The sequence below is a fragment of the Asterias amurensis genome, chromosome 13 (genome assembly GCF_032118995.1).
Source record: "Asterias amurensis chromosome 13, ASM3211899v1".
In the NCBI taxonomy this organism is placed as follows: domain Eukaryota; kingdom Metazoa; phylum Echinodermata; class Asteroidea; order Forcipulatida; family Asteriidae; genus Asterias; species Asterias amurensis.
The window spans coordinates 8,254,029-8,261,026 of record NC_092660.1 but is presented as its reverse complement, the minus strand read 5'-3'; the positions used below and the strand labels follow the sequence as shown (position 1 = coordinate 8,261,026).

The following is a 6,998-nucleotide window of genomic DNA, read 5'->3' as shown; positions in this document are numbered from 1 at the left end:
ACCGTTACGGTTGACGGACGTGCTCTGCTAAATCGCCATGCTGTCGCGACCAAAAGTACCCTCGACACGCGCCATACCACTCCCCTCAAAATAATTATGTTTTTCAGCCTCTCTTAAAAACAAACGATACATCAAAATAAGTCACTAATTAAAATTCTCCCATTAGACGTGCCAAAGGTTGATGGGCCCCAGTGATGATGAGTTACGCACCGTTACTAAGCTCAAGAATCTCTTGTGAATAAACAGCGGTACCCCTTTCATCGTGTAAAACCACGCGAGACTTTGCGTGGTTGTATATAAGAGGGTGCTTTTACCTTGGTTTGGCTCATTCTTTGATTGGGTGTTGGAAGAAGAGAACCTTCACTGTTTGTCTCGAGACGTATAACAAGTTGTTCATCTGATAATATTTAAGCTACTCCTGATTCAAAAGTAAGTCTTTATAGATATAGAAGAAATAGTCATTGGTCATAAATGCGGCAATTTAAAAAAAAGTACATTGGCTTTTAATGGTATTTGTTATTGGTATTTGTATTATTTTCCTGGTTTATTTTCTGTTTTGATTGATATTTTAATTCCGGTGCATTTTAAAAACTATTTATTTGTGCCATGTCATATTTTTGATTATATATGCCTATTGCTGCTGTTTTAATTTATACGGTTCATGTATGTTTTTCTGTTATTTTAAATTACTTTAATTATTTTAATGTGCAAACGAGAAAGTGATTTTCATGCTGGGCATTAGGAATAAAGATTTGAATTGAATTGAAATTTACTTGTATTATAAACCACGAGAATTGTGGTTTTTATACTAGCCCTTTTTTATATAGCACTCTTCATCTGTTTAGTTTAAACTATTAAAGTGAAAGGCCGGCAGGGCTAGTTTTACGAAAGCCCATTAGTACCAACGAAAAAAAGTACATTTGGAATCGGGCACTACGGGTGGACAATCCGTTATTAAAAACACAAATGAACGTGAATCCATAGAAACCGATTTTGAATCCGTAAATAATGGATTTTGATTAAAAAAAAAAAAAACACCCGGATTTTGAATCCGTAAATAACGGCCAGGAAATATAAAATAAATTGTTGGCGCTAATTGGCATTTATAGTTTTGAGTTTTTGTGTTTTTTGTATGAATCGACGTTTTAAAAGGCACTGGACACCTTTGGTAACTGTCAATGACCAGTCTTCTCACTTCGTGTATCTCAACATATCTGTGAAAATTTGAACTCAATTGGTCGTCTAAGTTGCGAGAGAATAATTGAAAAAATACCACTGCCGCACAAGTTGTGCTTTCAGATGCTTGAATCTGAGAAATTAAATTCAAATATTTTAGAGAGAAATCACTTCTTTCTCAAAAACTATAGTTACTTCAGAGGTAGCCGTTTCGCACAATGTTTTATATCAACAGCTCTCAATTACTCGTTACCAAGTAGGTGTTTATGCTATAACAATTATTTTGAGTAGTTACCAATAGTTTCCAGTGATCTATATAATACTCGATATGAAAAAAGATAATTTAGTGTATAGGCCATAATATAGCGGTATGATGAAAAAGCATGGAAAGCGAGTTTCGTTCCGGCCCCCTGGGGTTCTAACAAAGTTGTTGCTGGAGATAACAATTCCGAAAGTTCTCCACAAAAACGACAGTCAAATTTGAGTACAAAGTGAAAAAACATTGCACAGTTTGGCGCATGGAAATTTTTAAAGTGCGCGGTGTGCCTATATTTATGTAGCAACAGGCCTTACCTTAAAGGCAGTGGACACTATTGGTAGTTACTCAAAATAATTATTGCCATAAAACCTTTCTTGTTGACGAGTAATGGGGAGAGGTTGACAGGTATAAAACATTGTGAGAAACGGCTCCAGCTGAAGTGCCATAGTTTTCGAGAAAGAAGTATTTTCCACGAATTTGATTTCAAGACCTCAGATTTAGAACTTGATGTCTCGAAATCAAACGCACACAACTTCGTGGGACAAGGGTTATTTTTCTTTTATTATTTTCTCGCAACTTCGATGACCGATTGAGCTCAAATTTTCACAGGATTGTTATTTTATGCATATGTTGAGAAACATTAACTGTGAAGGCTAGTCTTTACAATTACCAATAGTGTCCACTGCCTTTATAATAACCGTATTTATGACGCGCCTTTTGCCAAAGGATACAAAGCGCCAATACTTGGAGGATTTAAACAATAATGATGTTTTATTAATGTGAAGAATTTGATCGTTTATGGCCCTGTACCAGGATATAGTTTCTCAGTGAAACCAAGTAAATGCCTCATGTAACCTTAATTTGTAAAGAGAGTGACATTGAACATACCACTGCATTTACTGGCAGGGTAGGTAGTACATACTCTGGTCATAGACTGTGCAAGTCTCGCGCTTATCGGAGCGAGAAAACACCACAAACGAAGAACTTATTTTTTTTATGCAATCAAATCTTTGCTTTATCCTATTCTTTATGCCGAATCTGAGCAACAACAAAAATCATTACAGATTGTTTAAATTAGTTTTAGCTTTTAAAGCAAATGTACAATTAATAAGGTTTTAGTTTATGATAGACAAAAGGACGTTTATTGAAATTCTGTAAAATCGTAATTATTACCATTAAAAAAAAAAAAAATTAAAAAAAGAGTTAATAGCTTGATTTGAACAAAGACAAATTGACTGGAGCTGCAAGGTCTCCCAAGTAACGGGGTGTCAGTCAATCAGAAGCCATACAACCACGAGCTGCCCCGTGTACAGCAAATTTACAAATTTACTATAGCCACAGACAAAAGTGCCACTTTAAAGGAACTATTTAAACACCTTTGGTAAGAATAATTGTTAAAAACCCATAAAAACACTGCGAATATTTGGACTCTATTGGTCGTCGAAGTTGGAGGAGAACAACTGAATTGAAAAACATCCTTGTTGCACAAATTGTGTGTTATCAGAAGCCTTATAAATAGTCTTCAGGTCCGAAGTCTTTTATTATTTGAGTGAGAAATTCGCTCTTTCTAAAAAAAATACGTTACCTTCAATCAGTGAGAGCCTTTTTAACAATGTTTTACTGTTAACAGCTTTCCATTGCTCGTTCAAGTAAGTTTTTATGATAACAGTTATTTTGAGTAATTACCAATAGTGTCCAGTACCCTAAGGATTTTCTTGCTTTTGTAAAACAAAAAGTTTGATTCCGTCCTGAACATTGTTTTTGTACTTATTCAAGAATGAAAACGGTGTCCCTGAAATATCATTGTTTTCCACCCTATTTTTTTTAAATCCCAGATATCAGTCCAAAATGAAGTCCATCGTGGTGCTGTTTTTGGTAATGACGACTATTCTAGTTTCCATTGAGGCCGCTCCACTCGACTGGGAGGTAGATGCGTACATCGACACTTACGAGCCGATGGAGAAAAGAGGCCCTGTGGTTTCAAGTAAGCGCCTTGAATCAAGTCTACACCTTTATTGACTTAGTATCTTTATGAAATATTGACTGGATTGTCTGTCTAAAGATTAATTTTACATTGCGATAAAAAAAAAAATCGTATAGTTTAATTTGTGAGTTTTGGCCTTAAATTAGGCTAATGTTTGATGACCATGTTCAACTTCAAGTTCTACAATTTCACGGCCATACATTTGTTTTATTATGTTTCACGAAAGTACGTTAAAAACAGAAAATATGTAAAAATACCATGGGCGTCAATCGGGGGGGGGGGGGGGAGTACAGGGGAACATGTCCCCCACCTTTTGGAGGGTGGGGGACACAATATCAAATTCCCCCCCCCCCACGTTTTTGACCACCTTTATCATGAAGCCCAAGTTTTGCACTGTGTAAGACGAAACCCTGTGTCCCTATATATGGGCATTTATCCTGTGGACAAAGGATGACACAATATTCTCCCTCAAAATTGGCCCTAGATTGCATCACAGCGCATCTAAAATTGCAAAAATTTTCCCGGGCCCTTAATCGGGCCCGCACCCCGAGCCGTAAAGGCTTCTCACACGCATGCTCCATCGTTGACAGATTGGCACCTCCACCTTGAAAGAGTGGAAGGGACGTGCCCCACCCCACCCCAACCCATTTTCGAAGGGTGAAAGACACAGTATCAAATGTTCCCTGTGTCGTTTGACCACCTTCATCATGAAATCGTGTTTTGCACTGAGGAACTGTGGAGCACTGGAACACAATATTCACACAGCTCATTATTCTGTTTCGTTTGCCATTTGGCCGTTAAATGGCCTAAATATTGCACCACAGAGCATCTAAATACACACAAATTTTCCGGGCGCTTAAGCGGGTCCGGACCCATGCCGTAAAGGTTTCGCACTCGTGAGCTCACTCTTCGACAAATTTCCCCCTAAAAATTGGTTCATAGATCCGCACTTGAAGATGCTGTCAACCCAAAAGGTTCTACTGCTGCTCACATTTTACATATGTTCTGTTCCGTTCTGTATGCCTCTTATTGGCCTAAGATTGCCCCACAGAGCATCCCGGACCCATGCCGTAAAGGTTTCACACTTATGTGCTAAATCTTTGACAGTTTCCCCCCTAAAACTTGGTTCATAGATCCGCACTTAAAGATGCTGTCAATCCAAAAGGTGCTACTGCTGCTCACATTTTTACAGACGTTCTGTTCCGTTCTGTATGCCTCTTATTGGCCTAAGAGAGCACCACAGAGCATCTAGAATGCAAAATTTTCCCGGGCCCTTAAGCGGGCCCGGACCCATGCCGTAAAGGTTTCGCGCTCGTCGTGAGCTAACTCTTCGACAGATTTCCCCCTAAAACTTGGTTCATATATCCACACTTGAAGATGCTGTCAACCCAAAAGGTTCTACTGCTGCTCACATTTTACAGATGTTCTGTTCCATTCTGACAGATTTGCCCCATAAAACTTGTGTCTTAGGTCTGGTGATGATGGGGATGAAACGCCGTCTGAGAATGCGAAAACAATGGATATAACGAAGCTATAATTGAGTTGCTTTTTAGGTACAATAACCACAATAGCAAGAATAGGTGCATCATAGCTTGAAAAAGGCATTAAATTCCAACATCTGAGAGGGGGGACACATCACCCCTCAGCTTCACTAGATTGCACCAGAGAGCATCTACGGGCTAAAAAAATTCACGGTGCCCTAAAGCGGGCCCCAGACCCCACGCCATAAATGTTATGTCCCCCCACGTTTCAGGACGGATTGACGCCCATGAAAAATACAACTTTTTTATCCAAACACACACAAACGAATAAAAAATCTCAATAAACAAAAATCAAAAAAATCCTTGCCAGAACTCTTATCCCCCACCCCCCCCCCCAAAAAAAAGGGAACACAATGCAATTAAAAACATGTTTTTGCTATTAATTTTAGGCCTACTTTTAAATGTTTTATTTGTCATAATTTTTTTGTTTTTATATAATGTGTGACCATTGTACTAACTCTGTAATTTGACCTTCGGGTTCACGAAGTTTGTCAATTTAAATAAAATTCAAAATTAAAATTCAATTCAAATTCCACCTTTCCCCTATCAGCATGTCGCAAGGCGGGAAGCACCCAGCAGTGTTTCTGTCTTTATGACCCTCAAGGAAACGTCGTCAAGCAATTTAAATGCAGTTAAAATGGCGATAATCGAGTGAGTCTTGTTTGTTTGAGGTTGTTTGTTTGTTTGTTTGTTTGTTTGTTGTGGTGTTTGTTTGTTTGTTTTTTCTTCAATTCAATACAATACACATTTATTTTTTATGTTGAAAATACCAAACATATATAACAGTTGAAAACAATGAGTATGAAAAGATGGACGCCACACTCTTCAACAATCAAATGTCGTAGGCCTATAGAAATGTCAAAGATATTACATTAGTATTTTGTATTGTGTAGTATTTTACTTCATTCCGAAACTGGAACGGCTCTAATAACCCTGGGGAGGGTAACAGTATAATAAAATCAAATTAATGACTTATATACATTTCTGGCTATTTGAATCACAATTTTTCAGATTATTTCCAAGACCAACAACAAATCGGAAATCAGACGGAGTTCAAAAGTAGAATCATGTCTGCTTTGCATTGGTATAACATTCTTGATAAGAAGTATAATCTCTTACGTTTGTTTCTGAAGGTACCTCTACTACGTCAGCTCTATATCTCCACTTCAAGATACATCAGCCTCCATCACCGGCCGCCATTTTCGGAAACATCCACTGATTACACCTCACCCTTGCTAAGACCCAAGACTGGAGCTCCTTGTTGGAACGTGAAAGACGCATGGGTGCCATTTCAGCAAGCAGGATGTTTTCTGTTAATCATTGCAATGGTGCCCATTGCACATTTCACTTTTTCGGCCCAGGTTTCCACAATGGACCTTTAGTATTTTCTATACAATGATGTGCCTCTCAATATCACCATTGGTTTACATAAAGTCCGCAGGTCTCGACAACTCCTTCTTTCAACAAACTGCATTCCAAAGCATCAGTGCGCATGGAGAATTGTATTTATTGGTACTTTTGTGTCAATGGAGTTTGAGGAATATGCAAATAAGACTTACAAACCAGTGTGGAAATCACTACATTCCGGACAGTCAGCAATCACATTCATTTCACCATATAGCAGAACTTTTGTTCTCAACCTTTTGCATTCCCGTAACTAGGTCCCAATTTCATAAAGCCCGTAAGCATAAAAACTAGCTAAGCACACACAGATTGCTTTGCAGAACCTGGTTATAAGCAAAAAGTCCATAAAGTGCCCTGATGTGATTGCTGCCCATCCATTTTCCCTCCAGAATTTAACAGGCAAGTCTGCCGCCACCAACGTCTCCCATTGACGGCTTTCGACGCGGGGCTATGGCTAGATCACTGCAAAATGCCTAATTATCAGAAGTCATAACCGTAACCGAACTCACTATATACATACGGTCGTTACTTTGAAATATTCACTTTAGTTAATTAACTTATTTTATTAAACAGAAACAAGTAAAATTTATGTGTCTAAACCTGATTTATTATTTTCTGCATGTGTGTTTATTTA

General features: G+C 38.2%; 1 long non-coding RNA gene across 1 annotated transcript; it reads left to right on the top strand.

Moving 5' to 3' along the window:
- Positions 1–335: 335 nt before the first annotated feature.
- LOC139946016 (uncharacterized) lies at positions 336–6,903 on the top strand. The gene is made up of 4 exons (XR_011787198.1): positions 336–429; positions 3,271–3,419; positions 5,511–5,611; positions 6,094–6,903. It is a non-coding gene; the product is annotated as an uncharacterized lncRNA (long non-coding RNA).
- Positions 6,904–6,998: the final 95 nt, after the last annotated feature.